Source organism: Taudactylus pleione, unplaced genomic scaffold (genome assembly GCF_031769625.1).
Source record: "Taudactylus pleione unplaced genomic scaffold, aTauple2 ptg000137l, whole genome shotgun sequence".
Classification (NCBI taxonomy): Eukaryota; Metazoa; Chordata; class Amphibia; order Anura; family Myobatrachidae; genus Taudactylus; species Taudactylus pleione.
In genome coordinates this window covers 4966066-4992652 of record NW_028284539.1, presented here as the reverse complement: position 1 = coordinate 4992652, position 26587 = coordinate 4966066, and the positions used below count along the sequence as shown (strand labels likewise).

Sequence of the window (26587 nt, the reverse complement as noted above, 5' to 3'; positions counted from 1 at the left end):
TATCCCAGCAGTGAGCACCACAGCACCCCGGCCCTCTCCCAGTTCCAAACTTGCTTTGCTTGAGTGCAGCCTGCAGAGCCGCCCGACTCAAGGTACAGCAAGTCCCGGGTGGCAGACCCGCTTTTCACGTCTCAGGCTGGCAGGCCGCTGCTATGTGTGATGATTGCTGGAGGCGGAGCACAGAGTCGTGAGGTGTGACTCACTACTTCGAGCTCTACACAGGCCCATGATACAGCAACCCTCCAACTACCATTTACTTACTGTCCTGAATGAGCCTCTGTCCATGTGCAGAAGCTCATTCTGATTGTATGACGCCCCAGAGCCAACCCGGCGCTAACCACTAGCTGCTGTCCAGGTGCCCCGCCCCCGCAAATTTTCGCCGGCTGTTCTGCCGCTGCCGGCTCACTGTTTGCTGCTGCCAGGCCCGATCGGAGCTGTCAGATGAGCTCCGATTGTGGACACTGTACAGTGGCAGTAGCATCTGCCAGAGTATCTGCCCAGCAGGCAGCAGGTGCCCTGGCCGTGCCTGCACCAAACCTCCACCGTCCCTAAGTGGGCTTGGATGCCCCTAGGCCTTCCAAATGCCCTAGGCGTTTGCTTAGTTTGTCTATGCCTAGGGCTGGCTCTGGACACAGGGATCATCATACATCACTGGCTCTCCCCATACTATGTCAGAGGTATATGGTTCAGCAGTGGTTCTCCTCATACTACTACAGTGACACAGGGAATAATCATACAGCAGTGGTTCTCCCGATGTGAAGACAGTGACATAGGGTATAATCAGAGACTCTGTCCATGCTATTATAGAGACAAAAATGCATATAGTGATCATTTCCACATTGAAAACAAAACAATTTATTTCTGGGAACATTTATTTCTTTTGGATTTTATACTGTATAAAATGAATCCTTCCCCCTATAATTTACTTCTGTATAAGCTCTTTTCCAGTAAAAGCGGAGTAATAATAATGTGACAAGAAGGAGGAGAGCAGGAATGCTTTTTCTCAGTCATATATTTTGTTTCACATATTATCTCAATAACCTGTTCAATTACATAATTAGAGCCTGTCCTGTATATGCCCTGCAATGAATCAAATAGGTTTTCATTTAGGTGAATAAGATCCGTAGAGAAGCTGAATAAGCCCTTGCAATGGTTGCTCACCTCTTCATTTCCTATGACTTTGGAGGAGGGCTGGGGTATTATACACTTTTTTTTACAAAATGATTGCAGAGCATGCTGTTCCATTCAGCTCTGGCATCAGGATGTTTAACTAGGAATTAAGAGATGTATCAATGTCACTGTGTTATTGTTGTTCGCTCTAGGACTTCTGAAGCAACTACACTGTTTCTTTTCACAGCCAGTTTAAATGAAGGTTACACCACAGAAAATTGTTCACATGGAAAAAGAAAACCCTGCAAAATGTGAGTCAAAATTATGACATAATCAAATTTTAAAAAGATCCAAAATATGCTGTGGGCAAATAACACTTGGTTTAATATACAGTAACTATGCTCACAGACAGTCTTATCTGACTATTTGTCTACCTAAGTAATATCCTTCTGTGGCCAGTGTCCGGTCATGCATACACCATATAAATGGAAGAGCAAATATATAGAAATGAATCACTGGCTTAATTAATCAATATTGTAAAGTGAAGTTTCATCACTACAGCAGATACTATATTTATGATTTGTTCATTGAAGATAAAAGTATGATTCTGTGATGTTCGAGAGAGACTAATAACAATTTATGACTGTTATATTGCCACTTATCTGAATTGTTACTGCACTGAGTGATCTCACAGGGCAGACTGGAGGAGCAAGTTTAAAAGGCTCCCCTGTATGTTAAAGTTAAAGCACGTATCCACTAGACTATATGCTCCATGAGCGATATCGTCTAGTGTTTGCCCTGCAGTGCCGGGCTCAATGATATCGTTCAGTGCCGGCAACCCCCCCTTATAATATAATATTGTCAGGTTGCCCTGCAAGTACGGGCGATGAAAGATGTCGTCAACGACCAGCAGGAGCGCGCATCGCTGGTCATTGATGGCATACACACTGAACAATATTGCGGATGATGAACGATAAGGATATCGTTATTGTTCAAATTGTCCACTGTATCGTTTAGTGGATACGTGCCTTAAAAATGTCACTTGTTTGGGAGTCAATGTCATATTAAAAATGTATCAACTTTTCCAACCTCTAAGAGGTACAGTTACACAAACATAAGTGAATTTTCCGTGTTTATTTTTATTTATTTTAGCAAAAATGTTTGCATTTTAATATTATTATTATTATTAGTAGTAGTAGTAGTAGTAGTAGTAGTAGTAGTAGTATTGTTCCATTTAGCAATGTGGTTATTTTGACATATTAAAGTCTACTTAATAATGTTCTATTTCTACAGTATGTTCATAATGAAGTCAAGTGCTAGAGAACAGTTACCTAACTGTAGTACAAAGTGTTATTTGGGCTATTGATAGCTCTGATTTATTTACATTTGACTGAAGCTTGAGATAGATGAGGGAGTGACCAAAGGCTTCTGGTAGTAGTTCCGCTATTAATTATCCACATCCAGCATACTCTTGGAGGCCCTGCATCCAAATAAATTTTACAGGGGCTGTCCTGTGTGGTGTACTCTGCCCTTCATCCAAGAGTATGCTGGATGTGGATACTTCGCACAAATTGGCTGCTACAAAGTGTCACTCTTAATTATACATATGAGGTTTTCACCTGCAACAGATTACTATCATGACCCTGAGATACAAAACTGACCTACTGGAATGGGAACGTTTACCTCTGAAGAAACGGCCAGTTTACCTAGGCTGAGAAACGCGTTGGTTGCTCCCATTTGTTTGTTCAGCAACAGGACTCACTGACTACAACCACCCAGCCGCACTGAACCCATTGAGAGGCTATCTCCGGCAGGTGCTTCCATCCACACTGCTCAGCAACAGGACTCACTAACTACAACCACCCAGCCGCACTGAACCCATTGGGAGGCTATCTCCAGCAGGTGCTTCCATCCACACTGCTCAGCAACAGGACTCGCTGACCCCAGCCACTTAGCTGCATTCAGCCCACAGAGAGGCTATCTCCGGCAGTCAGCTTAATCAAGCGAGACGTCGCTTGTTTAGGAGCAGCTCACATACATCTCAGCCGCTCCACAATCAGAGCCTCACTGCTACCACCGCCACAAGCCGCTCTGCTCCTTTACCACTATCCCGGCCGGGACCCACGGGTGGACATACAGCTCACGGTCCATCTGCTACTGAGCATCCGAACTATACCTTCCTCCCAGCGGGTAAGCCATTGATATTTTCCACAAACGATTTATGGCATAAATCCACCTTTGCTAACAGTCATTGGAATTCTTTGAGAAGACTCTCATTTCACGCAGTTATCAGTTTCCCTACTTTTGAGGATCGAATGATTCATTAAGTACAAGACTGTATTCTCTGCATCATATCCCAGATTTCACCAGGGGTAACTCTAACTGAGACATTACAACCACATTATTATGTAAATCCTATTTATTTCTGTAACTTAACTCTATTATTGTTATTTATTGCACTCTCTTTATATGTCTTTCAATGTTTACATTCTACTTGTCGACTTTTAACAGATAATCCTTCTTTTTTATTATTATTTATCTCATGTTGTGTTAATAAATGTGAGTTAATTTTACTATTTGTACGATTGTTCCATCAACAAATCATTAGCGCTCCCACATCTGTGTTCTTTCTTCCGTTTGTAAGTTTTTCTGGGGCTTGCCTGTCACCTAAGTGGTGAGCTGCAATTAGATTTATATCTCTCAGTTCTCTTTGGCGCACCTGAATTTGTGTTTTCTCTCCCATCAAAATAGGCCCACAACATCTGCTGTGCTGCTGCAGACAGGAAAAACATTTTTCCTGCTAAAGCCAGCCTGCCCTGCCTGCAACTGTCTGAAGCCCCGCCCCCTGAGACCCCAGGACCCGACCCCCCCCTCCCGGCTGCCTCCTGCAATCCAGACACCAGACTACAGTGACATGGAGGAGCAGTGGAAGGGTTAAATAGCCCTCCCTGCACCAAATAGTGCCTCAGCGCCTCCTCCGTGCCGCGTGCCATCACAGGTGCTGCCCTCACCACCGCAACCTTAAGCAGCCGAGCAGTAGGAGGAACTTATCTCTGTGAAGGCCTAACAGGGTGACAGATCCGGACTCTCTGATGGCAGTGCTGCTGCTGATCTACAGTATGAGCTTCAGACTGGAAAAAGGTATGCAAGCACTGACTGATTGTATTTATATTGATCAAGTTTCATTGATCAAATTTCACACACATATATATATATATATATATATATATATATATATATGTAGCAATAAGCCTGGCACTCGAATAATATATGCAGCTGTGGGGTGCCCTCCTAATAAGTCAACAGTATTCCAAAGTCCTAAATAAAGGAACAGGCGGCACTCCCATACAAAGTACAAAAAAGTGCTGTATTCAATATATCGTAGTGACAATTTACAGATACATCAAATAAATAAAGGCAGTTTTGCGAACTGCCTTTATTTGCACATGTAGTTACGCATCCTGACGAAAAGGCGTCAAGCCTTGAAACATTGATGTATCTGTAAATTGTCACTATGATATAATGATATGATTGAATACAGCAATATTTTTTGTACTTTGTATGGGAGTGCCGCCTGGTCCTTTATTTAGGACTATATATATATATATATATATATACACACTTGTGCTTCTCCTTACTATAGTGTCATTTACTTCTTACTCACCACAAGGGCACCTAACACTTGGTTGCTTATGCTCTGTTGCTTATCTGGGTGATATGGTCGCTAATGTAGCAATATATATTATCCATATCCTGTATTGTATTGTTCTATAATCACTTGTATACAATTTGTTTTTGTACTTTGTAAGGCGCTGCGGAACACTTGTGGCGCCATATAAATAAATGATAATAATAATAATAATAATAATACACACAGTGGCGGTTCTAGGGGCGGGCTAACAGGGCCGTCGCCCGGAGTGCCGTCCCCTAGAGCCACTGAGTCCCCAGGAGAGAGGCAAGAAAAAAAACAAAACAGCGCCACTTTTCCCCCCGCTAGCCACCGCCGCAGGGAGGCTGCATTTGCCGGGCGCCCGCTGATATTTGTTATCAGCAAGCACCCGGCTCCCTCCCTGCAGTGGCAGCCGAAAGCCAGAGCTCACTCCTGAGCTCCGGCTTCCGGCAGAGAGCACTATGGGAGGGACGTCATGACATCATGACATCTCTCCCATAGATGCGAGGAGCTGGAGCTCACTCCTGAGCTCCTGCTCCCGCAGAGAGCACTATGGGAGGGACGTCATGACTTAGTGACGTCTCTCCCATAGATACGTGGTGGAGCCGCGGTAGAACCGGACAGCAGCGGACGCAGGAACGGGGCTTAAGGTAAGTATTGTGTTTGTATTTTAATTTTTTTTTTTTTTCAGAAGCACCAGCACTGGGGGCATGGCTATAGGGGGGCATTACTACTGGGGGCATGGCTATAGGGGGGCATTACTACTGGGGGCATGGCTATAGGGGGGCATTACTACTGGGGGCATGGCTATAAGGGGCATGGCTATAAGGGGCATTACTACTGGGGGCATGGCTATAAGCGGCATTACTACTGGGGGCATGGCTATAAGGTGCATTACTACTGGGGGCATGGCTATAGGGGGCATTACTACTGAGGAAATGGCTATAGGGGGAATTACTACTGGGGGCATGGCTATAGGGGGCATTACTATTGGGGCATGTCTATAGGGGGACATTACTACTGGGGGCATTACTACTGGAGGCACATCTATAGGGGGGTCACTACTATAGGGGACATTAACACTGTGGGCACTACTAATGAGTGCAGTGCATGGGGGGCACCACTACAGGGGTCATTGTGTAAGGGGCACTACTACTGTGGGCATTGTATTAGGGGCACTACTACTGTGGGCCTTGTGTATAAGGGGCACTAATTTGGGCATTGTGTAAAAGGGGCACCACTGTGTGTCATAACATGAATAAGGGACTTCTGTGTGGCGTAATTCGAATTGGGGATAACGTATTATAAAGGGAATTACTGTGTGTGGCCCAATGTATTAAACAGGACATTATTGCGTGTGGCATAATGTATTATACAGGGCATTACTGCGTGTAGCTTAATGTGTTATACAGGTTATTACTGCGTGTGGCATAATGTGTTATATAGGGCATTACTGCATGTGGCATAATGTGTTATAAAGGCCATTACTGTGTGTGGTATAATGTGTTATAAAGGGCATTACTTCATGTGGCATAATGTGTTACAAACGGCATTACTGCGTGTGGCATAATGTGTTATACAGGGTATTACTACATGTGGCATAATGTGTTATAAAGGGCATTACTGTGTAAGACATACTGTGTAAGGCGCATTACTGCACATGGCAATTATTTGCTACGAGGGGAGAGCTTGGGGGAAGCCCAGCACCTTCATAAGTGCTGGGCACGCCCCACAGTGTGATGAATTGGGGGTGTTCCACAAGGACATCCCCCCTTTCAGCACGCGCAGAGGAACGCCATCCAAAAAAAGTAATTTATTTTTGTGTGTGTGTGTGTTCCGCAACTGGGAACTTTCGCCCTGAGCTCCACAATGTCTACAACCGGCCCTGTATATACAGTCAGGTCCATAAATATTGGGACATTGACAGAATTTTCATATTTTGGCCTCTATTCACCACCACAATGGCTTTGAAATGAAACAAACAAGATGTGCTTTAACTGCAGACTTTCAGATTTAATTTGAGGGTAATTACATCCAAATCAGGTGAACAGTGTAGGAATTACAACGGTTTCTATATGTGCCTCCCACTTTTTAAGGGGCCAAAAGTAATGGGACAAACTAAACAATCCTAAATCTAACTTTCACTTTTTCATACTTTGTTGCAAATCCTTTGCAGGCAATTACAGCCTGAAGTCTGGAACGCGTAGACATCACCAGATGCTGGGTTTCATCCCTGGTGATGCTCTGCCAGGCTTCTACTGCAAATGTCTTCAGTTCCTGCTTGTTCTTGGGGCATTTTCCCTTCAGTTTTGTCTTCATCAAGTGAAATGCATGCTCAATCGGATTCAGGTCAAGGGATTGACTTGGCCATTGCATAACATTCCACTTTTTAGCCTTAAAAAACTCTTTGGTTGCTTTTGCAGTATGCTTCGGGTTATTGTCCATCTGCACTCTGGAGTGCTGTCCAATGAGTTCTGAAGCATTTGACTGAATATGAGCTTATAATATTGCCCGAAACACTTCAGAATTCATTCTGCTGCTTTTGTCAGCAGTTACATCATCAATACATACAAGGGAACCAGTTCCATTGGCAGCCATACATGCCCACGCCATTCACTACCACCACCATGCTTCACTGATGAGGTGGTATGTTTTGGATCATGAGCAGTTCCTTTCCTTCTCTTCTCTTCCCATCACTCTGGTACAAGTTGATCTTTGTCTCATCTGTCCATAGGATGTTGTTCCAGAACTGTAATGGCTTTTTTAGATGTTGTTTGGCAAACTCTAATCTGGTCTTCCTGTTTTTGTGGCTCACCAATGGTTTGCATCTTGTGGTGAACCCTCTATATTCACTCTTGTGAAGTCTTCTCTTGATTGTTGACTTTGACACATATAGACCTACCTCCTGGAGAGTGTTCTTGATTTGGCCAACTGTTGTGAAGGGGTTTTTCTTCCCCAGGGAAATAATTCTTCTGTCATCCACCACAGTTGTTTTCCGTGGTCTTCCGGGTCTTTTGGTGTTGCTGAGCTCTCCGGTGCATTCTTTCTTTTTAAGAATGGTTCCAAACAGTTGATTTGGCCACACCTAATGTTTTTGCTATCTCTCTGATGGGTTTGTTTTGATTTTTCAGCCTAATGATGGCTTGCTTCACTGTTAGTGACAGCTCTTTGGATCTCATATTGAGAGTCGACAGCAACTGATTCCAAATGCAAATGTCACACCTAGAATCAACTCCAGACCTTTTACCTGCTTAATTGATAATGAAATAACGAGGGAATAGCCCACACCTGTCCATGAAATAGCTTTTGAGTTGATAGTCCCATTACTTTTGGCCCCTTAAAAAGTGGGAGACACATATTTGAAACTGTTATAATTCCTACACCGTTCACCCGATTTGGATGTAATTACCCTCAAATTAAATCTGAAAGTCTGCAGTTAAAGCACATCTTGTTTTTTTTCATTTCAAAACCATTGTGGTATATATATATATATATATATATATATATAATATATGTGTGTGTATATATATATATATATATATATCTATATATATATAAACATATACACTGGTGGCCAAAATTGCGGACACATTTTGAAATTAGAATGTTTTTCAACTTTGAATGCTTATAAAAACTGTTTCACTTCACGCAGTGCAATGATTCATGTATCAAATGAAAGTAAATTTAATGCTGAATACAACATAATAAACGGAGGTCAAATATTTGCATTACAAGGTAAGTTATGCTACTTTCAGTCAGACAAAGAAGCACAGATGCGTGAGATTCAAGAAGCGGATTGTAGTAACAGCTACTACCAGCCAATCGGAATCGTCGTTCTGAGGACAAGCTGTCGTTTATGAGCAGGTGCAAGGTCATGTTCAAAGGTGGGAAAGGTCAGTTTGGCTGTTTCATTTTGCAGAATAAAGTTGGTTAATGAAGTGCAATTACGGTGAACTGAGTGCAACTGGTGTTTTTGTCAGTGCAAGAACGGTACAGAGAAGACTAACGGAGGTTGGCCTAAAAGGTAGGATTTTCCGAAAAAAGCCACTGCTAAATAAAAAGCAGCGTCTGAAACAAATACAGTGGGCAAAAGAACACATTGCATGGACAGAAGGTCAGTGGAAACAAGTGATATGGAGTGACGAAACTAAGATATCAATATTTGATAGTGATGGGAGAAAATATGTGAGACGTCGCATCGGGAAGAGATACATCCAGATTGCAATCAAGCGACAACGAAGAATCCTACAAGTGTTATGATCTAGGCATGTATAACAGCAGATGCTGTAGGCCGCCTTTATGTCATAGATGCCACACTGAACAGCATCCTACAACCAAAACTTCTACCTTCTATCAGGGATCTTTTTCCAGTTAATGCCCCATTTTTTTTCCAGCAGGATTCAGCTCCCTGCCACACTGCACGGATATGCAAACAGTGGTTCACGGAGAATGACATACAGGTGCTGGGATGGCCAAGAAACAACCCAGACCTGAACCCCAAAGAACATTTGTGGTTCCGTTTGAAAAAACTGGTACATCTGAGGCGTCCATCCGATAAAAGACAATTAATTGAGGCTATGATTGTCTCATAGCACCACATGATAAAGAAGGAAGAGCTCCAAACATTGGTTGACTCAATGCCATGTCGCTGTGCTGCTGTCTTGAAAAATAAAGGATACTCAAAGAAATACTGATAGGACAGTAAGATCATAAGTACACAGTGATTTTCACCCTAAGTGTTGTTTTCACTGCATAACTTCCCTTGGAATGCAAATATTTGACCTCTGTTTATTGGGTTGAATTCAGCATTAAATTTCCTTTCATTTGATATATGAATCATTGCACTGCATGAAGTGTAACAGTTTTTAGAAGCATTCGAAGTTGAAAAACATTCAAATTTCAAAAAGTCCGCAATTTTGGCCACCACTGTATATATATAAATAATTGTGACAAAAACAGCACCTCCTAGTGCAATATATATGGAATCTTCCAAGTGATGATTCAATTAATTAAAGTGCACAGCACACGTACTGTGTAAAAAGGCAAAAGGTTTTAATTTTTGCCAACATAAACTTTTGGTGTATTTCTTTCTCTCCCACCACAGATTCTTATAATCTTGAACTCGTGTTCTCAATAGGGACCATAACAAATATATGATATATATTTAGAAGGTATACAAACACAATTTATTAAGTGTATATCCACACAAAAATTTCAGTAAAAGATGTCAAGCTTATCTGGACAGCAGAAAAGACATCAAGCCTGGAACAGTCCAACAAGAGGATTGCCTCAACGCGTTTCGTCCTTTCACAAATATCAGGACTTCATCAGGAGGATATATACACTCTATATTAGAAGGGCACAGTCGTGCCCTTGTATTGAGGCTGAATCGAAAAAAACGGAAATCTCCAGAGAATTCCGGAGGGGGGGGGGCATGATGTTTAAGGGGCTATACCTCAAAAGCTATAGGAGGTACCGAGCTGAAATTTGGCATGGCCTGGTAGAACTGTCGCTCGGTGCTGCATGCCAAATTTCAGGGCAAAATTATGAGGATTTGGGAGTAATCTAAAGTTCTAACTGTCATTTTTTTCTGATACTCTCAGTTAGGACAACTTTTCTTGCTGTTCTCTATGGGGGATTTTTGAGAAGGCATGGCTCAGGGTAGGGGCAAATTTAGACTTGGGGTTTGTTTTATTAGGTAGCTGTTGTTCCAGGGTAGGGCCTTTTGGGATTCAGTTAATTGAGAAAGTAACAGTTTTTAAACTATTACCTCACATTTGCACCATTATAGAGATAGGAAGATTCAATTCATTGTGCAGCCTCAGTAGGAGCCTCCAGCAGGTGTACTCACTGTGGCTTCACTTGGGTGCAACAAGATGGCTGTTCTCTGTGGGCGGTCACGGGGACTGGGGGGAAGGAATCCGCCATTTGTTGTGGCTGGGATCTGGGGGGAGGTAGCGGGCATTAGTGGCAGCTGAGACCCAGGGGAGAAAGCAGGCAGCGGTGGTGGCAGTGCAGTCATTAGCGGCCTAGGTGGGGCAAGCGGCTAGCCAGCATTAGCGGCAAATGCAGGCTCATGAAGCCTGCATCTGTGTGCAAAAAATAAATAAAAGGTGTGCCCCCTACCCCAAAAGAGCAAACAGCACTGGGCTTTTAGTGACCCAGTGCTGGTTGTGCAAAATACAGAGGACAAATGACATAGGGGTCCCCTGTATTAAGCACAACCAGCACCAGGCTAATCAGAACCAGTCCTGGTTGCCAGGATATGGGGGACAAACGCCGCAGGAGTCCCCCGCATTCAGCGCAACCAGCACTTGGCTCTGAGTCAGTCCTGGTTCTGGAAATACAAGGGAAAAAATGAATAAGGTTCCCTTGTATTTTCCAGAACCAGTACCAGACTTTTTCTAGTGGGGGGCTGATGCCACAGCCAGTGGAGCCCTTTCACCGGGCCCCCCAGCCAAAGGACCAACCCTGACTGCTAGTCAGCCCAGGCAGGGGATCCCTGGGGAGCTGTGGATTCCCCCCAATAAAGGGGTCCCCCTCTCCAGGGCACCCCAGGCCTAGGCTGATAGCCCGGGGCTATCCCCAGCACCCCTGGGGTGGTGGGTGCCGGGTTGATAGTGTAATGTGGTGTAAAAAAATAGAAGTTAAATATTGTCTTTTGCTGTGGAACTACAGTTCCCAGCAAGCCTCCCCTCCCCCGCATGCTGGTACTTGGAGAACCACAAGTACCAGAATGTGAGGCATTACGGGCCCGCTGGTACCTGTAGTTCTACAGCAAAATAAATATTTAAATAAACACAGGACACACACACCGTACAAGGTAAAAGTGTATTAAACATACAAGCTCTCACACATGTACACAGACATGTCCACATACTCACCTATGTATCCCTGTAGCCATCGGTCCCCTTCTCCAGTAGATTATCCATAGGGTACCTGAAAAAAAAAACTCACTGTCTCCTATGCATGGATCGGTCCTCTTCGGTCCAAAGTAGGCAATCCCCGGGCTTGGCAAAACAAAAAAAGAACAGCGCGGACCCACGGTTATTAATACTGTCCTACAAGGACAGTACTACGTGAATGAGATCTTAGCGGTGGGATTTCACTATGGAAACGCCACAGCTGAGTCCTAATTGGCTGAGAGGCGAGCCTTCTGCTTCTCAGCCAATGAACAGTTCTCACCATTGACTTCAATGGTGAGAACCACGCGTGCCCATTATATAAAGCCAGCGCGAGTTGCCGTCCAGCCAGTCTGTCGGCCAGGTGGCAGCAATGCAGAGCTGCCGAAGACAGAAGACGCCGGTGAAGTCCTGGGTGGGCGGCGCCCTCCAGGTGAAGTCGCTGTGGAAGTCATGGGGCAGACGGCAGCCATGAAAAAGAGCTTAAAGGCTGCCGCCCCCCAGGTGAAGGTGCAGAACAATAAAATAATAACACAAACGGTGTCTGGTTTTTTTTTTATATTATACCGAAAGATATTATAAATGCATAGACAGTGTATGATAGTTTTAGAAATTAGGGAGCTGAATGTGTATAATGAATGAGATGGATATGTTGAGTGAGAAGGATGTTGTGGTGACTGAATGGGAAGATTGTGGGAACTGAATGAGGTGTGTGTGCCACATAACTGCTCAGACCTCAGTTGCATAGACTGCATGTGTGTATTCCAATGAGCACACAATTCTGTAAATTAGCAGCTCCATCATTTTGTGAGTGACAACAATCTCACTCTGTGAGAGTGCTGAATCTGCAGTTAACCACGGGGTGTGATGGCATACCATATCTGTATTACGCAAGGATAGGTAATTTCATTGCTTTTTGAAGTTTGAGTGGCAGAAATTCAATAGGATTTGTGAAATTTCAGATCATGTCTAAGAAGCCTTAATGGGACATGTGAAACCGTAAGGTTTTTTGTCTATGGAATATATGTGTATATTTATATATATATATATATATATATATATAATATATATATATATATATATACACACACACACACACACACATATATATATATATATATATATATATATATATAAAATCAGTCCAAAATGGTGGTACTCACAGGGTTTGTTAAACAGATAAAGGGTGGTGTAAATACACCTAACTCACAGCAGGAACCTTACTCAGGTCGTTTCAATGAACGTTTCATTCATTGAAAAATTTCATCAGGACATGTAAAGTATTGAGTGCCAGCCATTTTTTGAATCTATATATATATATATATATATATATATACACACACACACACACATACATATATATATATATATATATATAGAGAGAGAGAGAGAGAGAGAGAGAGAGAGAGAGAGTTCTGCTCCGGTGCCTTCTGCAACAGGAATGTAGATGGATATAAATATATATACACACATGCACACTAATTTTAGCCAGCACCTTTGTCTCAATCCCCGGCTCAGCCCCGCTCCCTCTGTGGCTGGCCGAACCCTCTCTGCTGACCTCCACCCTCACGTGGCTCCATCCAGCCTACAACCCCTGTCGGAACTCTGTCCCCACCCACCCCGTCACGGCTCCTTTCCGACATCACTGCTATCATACCTACCCTAATGGCTGATCCTCTTCTAATGCTGTCCCATCTGCCTCGCATTGGGAGCCATTGGGACTCCTGCATTGAGGAAATGTGATAATATTACACAATTATTATGTGGTATATATGAGTATGTGTGTGTGTGTATATATATATATATATATATATATACACATATATATACATACACACACGTGTCAGAGAATATAGGTGGGTAGCGACTTTGTGTGTATTTTTGTGTATCAGGGGGACACTACAATGTGGCATAATGTGTATCTGGGGCTCTGGGATGTAAAATAAAGTGTTTTGGGTGCATTATGATGCAGCATAATGTGTATCGGGGGCCACATGTTCTGAACTTCCTATGGATCACAGACTTCTAGTATAAAGCCTGTTTCTAACTGTGTCTCAGTGTCTGTGCAACGTAACTTTCAGGTGTTTTGTGGACTCCTGCCAGATCCCTGCTGTGCCTGTGGGTTGCTGTGGACCTTGCTATATCTCCGCTCATGTTCCAGCTAAACTTCTGATACCAGTTACCAGCCGCACTACAGAGTTCAGCATAGCCATTGCCTAAGTATTGCTTTCTGCTCCACTGCTGTGGTTTCACCTTTTGCTGCACTATTTACTTTGCCTGTTGTCTCTTACTCCTGTGGACATCGAACCCATCTTCGTTACAGTTGTCAATTGCACCGTTACAGTTATCATCACCGCATTGCGGGTCTCAACCCCGTTCTGGATTCTAGTCACACCGCAGGGCTCAACCCTGTTCCGGAACCACACCGCTTCACAGGGCTCAACCCTGCTTCAACCTTAATTGCATCGCGGGGCTCAACCCCGCTCCGGATTCTAGTTACACCGCAGGGCTCAACCCTGTTCTGGAACCTCACCGCATCACAGGGCTCAACCCTGCTTCTGCCTCATCGCATCACAGGGCTCAACCCTGCTTCAACCTCACAGCATCACAGGGCTTAACTCTGCTCCGTCTTTCACCGCATCACAGGGCTCACTCTGTTCCAGATCTCCATCACTACAGGGTTCCACCCCGGTGAAGCTCCTCTATACCATCCTGAGGTGTTAGCCTCATACTGGACTCGGGGTTCCCTACCATATTAGCTCTTCTGTGTTAAAGACTATATATGGGAAGTTTTCTCCTATACTCGTTATTGCTTATGTGAACCTCTGTGTTGTTGAGACTTTATGTGAGACATTGCTATTATATTTTTCCTGTGAATAAATTCTACTTACTTTTATTCCATGCTATTGAGATTTCATGAAAGGTCATTCCTAAAGCCACCCCAGTTTATTGTGGCTAGTAGGCCTGCCTCCTCCCAGGAGTCTCAACTGTCGGCAGCCGTGACAGACACTAGGACACTACAAAGTAGCATTATCCAAGATTAGACCCTTTCTCACCCAGGATGCCACTAAAACCCTCTTACACTCATTGGTCATCTCCAGATTGGACTACTGTAACCTCCTCCTATCTGGCCTCCCCAACTCCCTTCTCTCCCCTCTCCAGTCAGTCCTCAATGCTGCTGCTCGGCTCACCTTCCTCTCCAAATGTTCTACATCTGCCTCCCCTCTCCTGCAAGCTCTCCACTGGCTCCCCTTCCCTTTCAGAACCCAATTCAAGGTTTTCACACTAACTTACAAAGCCCTCACCCATTCCTCTCCCATTTACATCTCGGACCTCATCTCCCTTCACTTTCCTGTTCGTTCAACAAATGGACGCCGCCTGTCATGCCAACTGATTACCTCCTCCCACTCCCGCCTTCAAGATCTTGCCCGCGCTGCCCCCCACCTTTGGAACTCTCTCCATCTTCCCATCAGACTCTCTACCTCTCTACAATCCTTCAAACGGGCTCTCAAGACTCACTACTTCATCAATGCCTTCCAGCTCTCATCTTAACTTGCTGCTACATACTCCTTCCTCCCTGCCTACCCCATCTGTGTCACACCTGTTTGATTGCCCCTACCCTTTAGAATGTGAGCTCTTTTGAGCAGGGCCCTCTACCCTATTGTCCTTACTTTTATCTACTACTTACTCCCCACTAGGGCACCTAACACTTGGTTACTTTGCACTGTTGCTTATCTGGGTGTTATGGTTGCTAATATAGCAATGTATATTATCCATGTCCTTGTCCTGTATTCTACTGTACTGTAAGTCACTGGTCAACCTATTTGTTTATGTACTTTGTAAGGAGCTGCGGAACACTTGTGGCGCCATATAAATAAATGATAATAATAATAATAATAATAATAATAATAATAATAATAATAATGTGTAACAGGGCAACTACCATGTGGCATAATGTGTACCTGGGGACTAAAATATGGCATAGGTCCTGATTTGAGGAGTCGCATGCAGTAGTGCACACAGTAACGTGTACTGGCAGTCGCCTATCTGCAATTTTATGCAAATGCCACTAGAAACTCCATCCCTTATGTACAGCTGAACATGCAAGGTCTGCAACGTCTACTTTTAGTGCCCAGACATGCAGTAATACCGATCTGCGTCCTTATATGCCACCATTGTTCACACCATTCAAACTTGCACCAGCCTATGGCATCTGCAGTGTCTTCATCTGACCATGGCCTCCTATGCCTGACATAACCACAACACTCCCATAACACCCACTCAACGGACCATTTTTGGATGTATTTTTAGCCGACCTCCCAGGAGCGCTCATTACTTTTCCACAACATTTCTGATACCATGTGTCTCTTTAACAAAAGCGCCGCTGTGTATACACTCTGTGTAATGCATGGATTTTAGCATAGTTGCAAGAAATTGCCTAATTACATCAACATCTGCATTGTGTGCGGCTCTAAATCAGGTACAACATATGTACTGGGGGCACTACTATCTGGGATAATGTGCATCAATGGTCACTACTATGTGGCATAGTATGCAATGGGGTCACTACTAAAATACTGATAGTGACCATTTTAAAATCTTCACTGTATTGTGAGTTGAATGGGGAATAATGAGTTTTGGCAGCGGCATGGCGGTTTTAAGTGCACAGATTTGGTGCTTCCGTTTTGTCTTTTGAAGGTGATATATACAGGAATTGAATCGCAGATGTCTTATCTCCAAGCAAGTGCCATACAGTCATACCCCCTCACTGTCCTCTGTCCTGCAACTCTGAAGTATACAGTCTCTGTGTATGATTTACAGCTCCCCTTATGTCCTAAAGAACATTGCAGATATCTTTAGGGTAAAGACTCCTGTCTGCTTGTGTAAAATTATATGCACTGATTAAATACAGTCCAAGCATTGTGCTCTACAGAATGGTTGGTTACACTATTGTTTCCTTATTCCTCTCACTGGGGGCGGTTTGATTGATTGCAATGCTGAATAGCCATGGAAAGGAGGTCACGGAGCTATTCAGTTCACAAATGTAAGTGCTTCTAGTCAGACTTAACAGCGCGCTGTTTCGTCCCACTAGAAGCACTTAAGTCGGGTAATGCTGGTTAGCGCATCTAAGGTCTTTAGTCGTGAGAACCTACATTTTCCGTCTTAAGTGCTGGCTGGGAGGATGCTATTAGCGTCATGCTATGCTTTAAAACAGCATCGCAGCCGGCACGTGAATTGGATTTCTGCGGTCACCTCAGGAGGGTGAAGCTGAAATCCTCCTTAATCGGCTTAACATTGCGGTCAATTGAATAGCTCTGGGTCCTCCTTCCCGGGGCTATTCAACATTGCAATCAATTGAATACCCTTCACTATTTTACATTATGTTGGGACCCTGAAACCAAGAGGTAGGACCTCATATTTTATAAATTATGGATCCCTGGGACTCACATACTGTCTTTCTTGTGTAGGTGTGAATGCTGTATGTATATATAGATAGAAATATATATATTTGTGTGTGTTTGTAAGTACATATATATATATATATATATATATATATATATATATAGGTTGGGTATGAAATCCCAGCTGTCTGGATACCGCTGGTTAGAATACTGACAGCGGCATCCCGACAGCCAGAATCCCAACACCCATAGGGACTAAAGGTAAGTCTTTTCCTAACCCCTATCCTAACCTTAACCCTCCCTCCCCATTACCTAACCCTAACCTCCCCCCCTAGTGCCTAAGCCTAACCTCCCCCTCCCCGCACCCTAAACCTAACACCCCCTCCCCGATGCCTAGACCTATACTCCCCCCCTAGTGCCTAAACCTAACCTCCCCCTCTCCGCTCCCTAATCCTAACACTCCCTCCCCAAGTGCCTAACCCTAACCCCGAACCCTAACATCCTCCTAACACCCCGATAATTACCTTCAGGATGCCGACGATCAGGATACTGGTGCCGGGATCCCGACCTGTCGGGATTTCGACGCCAGTATTCAGACCGTCAACATTCCCGCATGCCGGGATGCAGACTACATCCCATATAAACATACAAAAAAAAAAGATCTGAGGGCACTAGGAAGATGTAAACAATACAAATGTAGACACTGTTTTTTGACACACAATTAGTCAGTTAGTTTCTTGTTGTGGTGAACATTTCTTTCTTTGAATAATTCTAGTTCCTGGGACCAATAAGAGTGGTTTCTTCTTGAATCAGTTCTGAAGATACCCCATGAATGGGTTAGCTGAAATTTCCTGGAATTAGACCATCTCACCAGAAAATCACCCGAAACATGCCCCCCTTGTTAGTAAAATACCAGTTTGTTTATTATTTTAATTTTTCAGTATATTAAATTTGCTTACATCCAATAAAATGGTGACCAACACGCAACGCCTATGTGGGGCAGATGTAACTTCACACCATCACCCCTAAGGGTCTGAGCTCTATGCTAGGAAACCTCACTGACATGCTCCACACAGGTGTATGTTAACACTGCATTAGCCATAAAGTGCATATGCATTAACTACATACATAAATTAAACCAAACAATTTACACAAGAATATTATGGTGACAAAAAAACAATTGCATAATGACACAGCATTTTTTTTTCTTTTAAAAAAGCACACTCTTTTGTACATCTAGTGCTTAGCAAATTTATTTTCCACATTAAATTAGGCCTACTACTTTTTAATTTATTGTTTCATTATTTGATCAATGTTGATTAGGACTATTACCTGAGTTGCAAATATGTCACTAACCACATACATGACGCTGTACTTATTATCATTTTGTTTGCTTATGTTGAAATAGAGAAAAATGACACTATCACTTGTGAAGGAAACTAAAAATGCATGCGATTTAATATAATAACTATATTAAAATTAGGGGTGTGCACCGGCCACTTTTCGTGTTTTGTGTTTTCGTTTTGGATCTGGATCTTTCTTCGTGTTTTGGATCTGGATTGGTTTTGCCAAAACCACCCTTCCCTGTTTTGGGTTCTGGGTTTTGTGTTTTGGATCTGTATTTTTTTGAAAAAAAGCATAAAAACAGCTAAAATCACAGAATTTGTGGGTTTTTCTGCTCCTATGCTATTATTAACCTCAATAACCTTAATTTCCACTCATTTCCAGTCTATTCTGAACACCTCACACCTCACAATAGTGTTTTTATGTCCAAAAGGTTGCACCGAGGTAGCTGGATGACTATGCTAACAGATACGAGTGGGCGGCACAAACACGTGGTCCATCTAGGAGTGACACTGCAGTGGCAGACAGGATGGCAGTTTGAAAAACTAGGCCCCAAACTATACATAATGCAAAGAAAAAAAAGAGGTGCAAGATGGAATTGTCCTTGGGCCCTCCCACCCACCCTTATGTTGTATAAACAGGACATGCACACTTTAACAAACCAAACATTTCAGCGCCAGGGTCTGCCACACGACTGTGGCTGAAATGATTGGTTCGTTTGGGCCCCCACAAAACAAGCTGGCAATTAATCTGTCCATGCACATACTGGCTCTACAGAGGCAAGATGTCGGAGGATGCAAGTGCGGCTACAGCCCACACAATTCACAAAGACAGAAAAAAAAAGAAGAATATTTTTATTGTTTGTGTAGCACACTTTGAGGGTGTCACCACCCTTTAACAGACAGACGCACGCTTGTCGCTGCTGCTTTGAGGACAGTATCAGTGACAGTAGACTTTTCAGAAATTGTTGGCACGTCCTTCAGTCAAGACCAGATGTCCAAACCAGCCCTTGACTTATGACACAGGCGCACGCTTGGCGCTGCTACTATGTTGATGCACGTGCGGCTACATCGCACACAAGTCACAAACACATTAAAAAAATAGTTTTTTATTTTTTGGAGCACTTTGAGGGTTACACCACCCTTTAACAGACAGACGCACGCTTGTCGCTGCTGCTTTGAGGATGCAAGTGCGGCTACAGCCCACACAATTCACAAAGACAGAAAAAAAAGAAGAATATTTTTATTGTTTGTGGAGCGCACTTTGAGGGTTACACCACCCTTTAACAGACAGACGCACGCTTGTCGCTGCTGCTTTGAGGATGCAAGTGCGGCTACAGCCCACACAATTCACAAAGACAGAAAAAAGAAGAATATTTTTATTGTTTATGTAGCACACTTTGAGGGTGTCACCACCCTTTAACAGACAGACGCACGCTTGTCGCTGCTGCTTTGAGGATGCAAGTGCGGCTACAGCCCACACAATTCACAAAGACAGAAAAAAAAGAACAATATTTTTATTGTTTGTGTAGCACACTTTGAGGGTGTCACCACCCTTTAACAGACAGACGCACGCTTGTCGCTGCTGCTTTAAGGATGCAGGTGCGGCTACAGCCCACACATTTCACAAAGACAGAAAAAAAAAGAAGAATATTTTTATTGTTTGTGGAGCGCACTTTGAGGGTTACACCACCCTTTAACAGACAGACACACGCTTGTCGCTGCTGCTTTTGAGGATGCAAGTGCGGCTACAGCCCACACAATTCACAAAGACAGAAAAAAGAAGAATATTTTTATTGTTTGTGGAGCGCACTTTGAGGGTTACACCTTCCTTTAACAGACAGACGCATGCTTGTCGCTGCTGCTTTGGGGATGCAGGTGGAATCTAGACGGGATTTGGAACCGGGGACACACTACCTCCATCAATTGTCTAAATCCCACTGCACTAATGGCGGATACCGGACGCACGTCTAACACCAACATAGCAGTCAAGGCCTCAGTTATACGTTTTGCTTCAGGATGACTGCTGTCGTACTTCATCCTCATCGCTAGGGACTGTTGGAGGGTCAATTGTTTAGTAAAAGTAGTGATGTTCCTACTTCCTCTCTGGGATGATGAACAACTCCCAGCAGCAGCAACAGCACTAGGAGGAAGTGGTTCTTGATCTTTCCCTATTTTATTTTTATCGGAGAAAGTTTGGTCCTCCATTTATGTTATATTGATATATACGTGCGGCTAAGGCGCACACAAACACAGAAAATATTTTTTTATTTTTGCTGGAGAGTAGTGCACTTTGTGGGTTACACCACCCTTTAAGAAATGAGCCAGCCGGCTCTTTACTTATGGGACACAGGCGCACGCTTGGCGCTGCTCCTTTGTTGATGCACGTGCAGCTACTGCGCACACAATTCACAAACACAGAAAATATTTTTTGTTTTGGTTTGGACTGGAGTGTACTTTGGGGGTTACAGCACCCTTTAACGGTCAAACCAGCTGGCCCTTTACTTATGACACAGGCACACGCTTGGCACTACTTTGTTGATGCACGTGCGGCTACTGCGCTCACAATTCACAAACACAGAAAATATTTTTTTTTTGGTTTGGAGTGTACTTTGGGGGTTACAGCACCCTTTCACAGTCAAGCCAGCCGGCCCTTTACTTATGACACAGGCGCACGCTTGGCACTACTTTGTTGATGCACATGCGGCTACTGCGCACACAATTCACAAACATAGAAAATATTTTTTTTTTTGGTTTGGACTGGAGTGTACTTTGGGGGTTACAGCACCCTTTAACGGTCAAGCCAGCCGGCCCTTTACTTATGACACAGGCGCACGCTTGGCACTACTTTGTTGATGCACGTGCGGCTACTGCGCACACAATTCACAAACACAAAAAATATTATTTTTTTAGCACTTGGGGGGAGCACCCCTGATGGACAGAGCACCCCCTGGACAACACTACAGCACCCCTTTAGGACTGGGACACTGCACAGGACTTTGGAGTGGACACAGCCCCTATGGAGAACTGACTGCACAACACAGTCCAGCCAGCCCCTATGGACTTTGAAGTAGTGGACACAGCCCCTATTAACAACAGCAGCACAGCACAACACAGCCAGCCCCTATGGACTTTGAAGTAGTGGACAACAGCTGCACAGCACAGCACAACACTACTCTGCACTACACTACACTACACAGCCCAGCCAGCCCTAACTCCCACCCTCCCTCTTCACTGTCCACAGCCGAGTGAGAAAATGGCGCCGACGCGGGTACCTTATATAGGATCCAAAACCCGCGAGACTCGGAAGGCGGGATGATGACGTTTTGCCTCGATTTCAGATCCGAGTCAGGCGGGAAAAGTCGAGCCTGACTCGGCTCTGACTCGGATCGGGGGGGCTCGGGGGGGTTCGGATTTCAGAAATCCGAACCCGCTCACCCCTAATTAAAATGCTGAAATGACAAAATGGCAATAGGAATTTGTTCTCACTTTATAGAATCATCCTTCACATAAGTTTTTGAAAAAAACTGTTTGTTCTGTAACATACTTAGCTAAAATAGGAAATGTTTGTTAATTTTAAAGACAATATACTGGAACTTGCACTTGTCTGGCATACTGTAAGTGGTCTAATAATGATCCATACCAGTCTGCTTCTGTATTCCTGATTCTTACTTCTACAGGGACAGGACACGACAATGCCAAAAAGTACTTCCCTCTACAAACAAAAGAGATAATACAAAAAAAGGTAAATTTTTGGGGGACACAGCCAGAAAGGTATTTTGTTTGAAAGGATTCAGTAAGTTTTTAAAAAATATGCATGCAGCATACAGTAGCAATAAAACATTTTATTTACCAGTGTTCTAATTTTATGTAACTAAAATTAACTTTTCATCTGCCCTGACTATCATCTGCATTCATATTCTCTTATTCTCTCTCTCTCTCTCTCTCTCTCTCTCTCTCTCTCTCTCTCGATAGTGTAGTTATTAGAAAATCGTCAAAGGTGCTCAAATTATAGTGTGCATACGAAAAGAAAATTATTTTAAGATTATCATTTTCAAAAAAGAAAGAAACCTCAAAGACATCCTGGCCTTGAGCATGCTGAGGCAAACTAATTCTGCTAGTAGAGATTCTAATAAATATATTGGATCTTACAAATGTGGACGATGCAACCCAAGTAAAAGAACCTTTTCTAATTTTAACGGTTCATCAACTGCAATACTTCTTCGGTAATTTATTTGTTAGAATGCCCTTGTGTTTTAAAATATGTGGGGAATACAAAAATAAATTTAAAGTTTAGAATTCAGGAGCATGTCTGGAATATCAAAAATAAGATTGAGAGCCACTCAGTGTCCAGACATTTCAAAACCCATCATGATTCTAATCTAGAACATTTAACATACAGAGGTATCGAACATGTTACATTGTGCCCAAGAGACAGAGACCTCGCTGTTAAACTTTCACAGGGAGAAATGTTCTGGATTTTCAAACTAAACACTCTCCCAGCAGGGGCGTCTTTAGAGATGAGGGGTCCCGTGTGCATCCCGGATCATGGACCCCCTCCTCTCACTGCAGCGGCCGGCAGCCTACTGACTCGGCTGGCCGGCCACCGCAGAATCAATAGACTCTGGGCACTGAAGTGTGCCCGGAGTCTATTGCGCATTCGCAGATCTCCTGGGAAATTGCACGCCACCATTTCCCCCTGATTTCCTCACAGCGCATGCACAAAACGATGGAAAAATGGGCACGGCGGACATTTTCCGGTGTTTGAGCAGAGCTGGGATACCCGACATGGGACCTCGGAGAGGTAAGCTTTCCATAATATGGGTGCAGGATGTACGGTGCGGGCCCCCTGGTCCCAGAGGCCCGTGAGAACCGCACACCCTGCAACCATTTTAGATACGCCCCTGTCTCTTACCTAATGGCCTCAATAAATAGCGATGAAATAGCCCCATTTCTATAACATCGTTTTCATAACACTGTCTTAGGGGCCTATTCATCAACACTAAAATAACGTTTTTAAGGCCATTTTCCTTAATTAACGTTATTTTAGTATTCATGAAGAGACATAACACAGGAGATATCACTGATATCTCCTGGTTAAGTCCCCTGCATTAATTTACACACTCCCCATACATTAGTATGGGGATGTGGAATTATGGTATTCATCAAATTCCGAAAATTATGTATTTTCGGAATTTAATTGAGTTACTATTCGCCACTGTGAGGTGGCGAATAGCAGGTAACACTTACCTGTGTCAGTTTGGACAGGTCCCACGACATCTCCCTCCAGCGCTCTGGCCCGTCCCCTGGATCCGGAGGCTGGTCTGACAAGTGTTCTCCCAGCATAACACAATAAAGTTTAGAAAAAAAAACTTTTTTTTTTTTCTAAACTACTGTGGTCAGCTTTGAGAACACATGTCAGACCAGCCACTGGAGCCGGAGGCGCTGCAGCGGGCAGGTAAGTGCGGGGACGGGGGGGAGGTGAGCGGAGGGGGGTCAGGGGGTGGGAGGGGTCACAAAATTACCGCAGCTGTAGGTGGTGCTGCGCATGCGCTGGTTTTACGAATGTAACAGCGCATGCGCAGCACGGATTCCAGCTGCGGTAAGTTAGTGTAGATAGGAATAACTATTTCCCGAAAAGCTGTCATCGCAACAATGACAGCTTTCAGAATAGTTATGGAGAGGAGGAATGATGAATTCCTCCGGTAATTAGGTAGAACTCCATGCGAGTTCTAAACCTAATTACCTCCAGAGAAAGTTTAGGTATGATGAATAGGCCCCTTAAACTCTTTTTCCTCTTGTGTTTTTATGTATGCAATTTTATATACTAAATGTGGCTTCCTACTCGGTTGTAGGTTCTCTCTTCTCATGGGTCCACATGAGCCCCTCGAAGGTTCTTCAGCCGACGGAAACCAGACACACATTATCTATTAAGAATTCTACATCTGGAAATTAGATAAGCCTTTAAGATTTTATTTATGGTAAGCACATTTGTGCACCTAAAGCCATTTACTAATATTACTACACTATCAGGCGTATGGCTGTATATATATATTCTAGCTGCCCACCTCACACAAGCCATTCTGACAAATATCGACACTAAGGGGGTATCCAACTAGTCCCAAACATTGTTCGGGCGCTAATGGGCTATACATTTAGCCCCGAAGTCCGTCCAACACGCCAGCGCACTTTCAGGGCTTTTTTTTCGGGACCTGATGTGTCACGAAAATTAAACCACTATAAGTGCCGTTTTTTCACCCATGAAATGGCGAAAACACATAGGCCTGCAAGCTTATCGCGGATCTTATGGGTTTTCGGGGGAAATATCCTATTATTTCAGATGAAATAATAGGATAGGGTGAAAAAAAATCAAAGAAAAACGGTGATAGTCGGCGAAAAAAAACCCGTTATTCACCGATCACGCCTAATTGGATACCATCCTAGAATATGGGTGGATATGAAAGCTTCCCAGATGGAAATGTTCTCTCCATTCTCCCTAATCTGGATTAGAACCTAAACATAGGCCACCTATAGCATGCCACCCATCTACTCTTCCCTTTACACTCTCCATTTTGGACTATTGTGTTTGCACTTATAAGCTATTTAGCAACCCACTATGGCAGAGTTTCCCAAACTCTGTCATTACAGTCCAGGAATTAAGGATATCCATGCTTGAGCACAGGTGACTTAATTAGTACCACAGTCAATCTGATTTAATCATCTGGGCTTAAGCATTGATAGCCTTAAAACTTGGACTGTAAAGGCGGAGTTTGGGAAACTCTGCATTACCTTCTGGACATGAACCCTAGATCCTACTCTAGCTAACCCACAGCATTATTAAACCAAAGACTTCTTGCATCCAAACTCCCTTGAGGCGCTCTGCCTTCACAGGTCATCCCCCAGAGGTCAAATTTCCTCCCTGTACTCCGTACTCCTTAAATTCAAGCAACCATTAAAGCCTATCAGATTTGCTGGGAGGAGGACATGGGGCAAACCCTAGATATGGAACAATGGGCTCGTATTAGGGAGGAGGTTGCCAAGACTTAAGTTTTTTCCATCATTTTGAATGTAAAAAAAGACTGGCTATTTTTTTTTCTGGTTTCTATATAGGAAACCAGGCTTGACTAGCCTCCCGATTTTGTCGGGAGCCACCCGAAATTGGGTACCGCTCCCGACCCCCCGGAAAGGCAGGCAAGCCCCTCGGCTGCCGCCTGACCCCCCCCCAACTACTACAAGAAACCCCCGCAGCAGGGGGCCCGATGATGTGATTTGCGTTGAATCGCGTCATCGTGGCTCCGCCCCCTGCTTCACAATTCCAATATTTTCGGCATTGTGAAGAGGGGGCGGGGCCACGATGACGCAATCACGTGGCTCCACCCCTAAAACCGCATCATTACCCAGCCGCGGCCCCGCTGTGCACAGACATTCAGCTCCCTGGAAGGAAGGAACTGAATGTCGGCATGTATGTAGGAAACTTAGAAAATAGGTGCTAGAAGGTAACATTCAATTGACATACCTCTGCTTCCTTTAAAGCACCACCAATTGAAGAATATTTTTGGCTGTTTATACTAGGGGTGTGCACCGGCCACTTTTCGTGTTTTGTGTTTTGGTTTTGGATCTGGATCTTTCTTCGTGTTTTGGATCTGGATTGGTTTTGCCAAAACCACCCTTCCGTGTTTTGGGTTCTGGGTTTTGTGTTTTGGATCTGTATTTTTTTTTAAAAAAGCATAAAAACAGCTAAAATCACAGAATTTGTAGGTTTTTCTGCTCCTATGCTATTATTAACCTCAATAACCTTAATTTCCACTCATTTCCAGTCTATTCTGAACACCTCACACCTCACAATAGTGTTTTTATGTCCAAAACGTTGCACCGAGGTAGCTGGATGACTATGCTAAGCGACACGAGTGGGCGGCACAAACACGTGACCCATCTAGGCGTGAAACTGCAGTGGCAGACAGGATGGCAGTTTGAAAAACTAGGCCCCAAACTGTACATAATGCAAAGAAAAAAAAGAGGTGCAAGATGGAATTGTCCTTGGGCCCTCCCTCCCACCCTTATGTTGTATAAACAGGACATGCACACTTTAACAAACCAATCATTTCAGCGCCAGGGTCTGCCACACAACTGTGGCTGAAATGATTGGTTCGTTTGGGCCCC

The 26587-nt window shown here is 43.8% G+C and overlaps 1 protein-coding gene across 9 annotated transcripts in view; it reads right to left on the bottom strand.

Annotated features, from left to right (window-relative positions):
- LOC148522870 (poly(rC)-binding protein 3-like) overlaps positions 1-26587 on the bottom strand; it is a 1341444-nt gene that overhangs the window by 229894 nt on the left and 1084963 nt on the right. For 6 of the 9 annotated variants that reach the window (XM_088473625.1, XM_088473627.1, XM_088473623.1 and 3 more), the window contains one exon: positions 22071-22142. The exons of the other annotated variants lie outside the window; for them this stretch is intronic. The gene's annotated coding sequence lies outside the window, so the exon portion shown is untranslated. The remainder of the gene's footprint in view (positions 1-22070; positions 22143-26587) is intronic. 9 annotated transcript variants of the gene reach the window in all.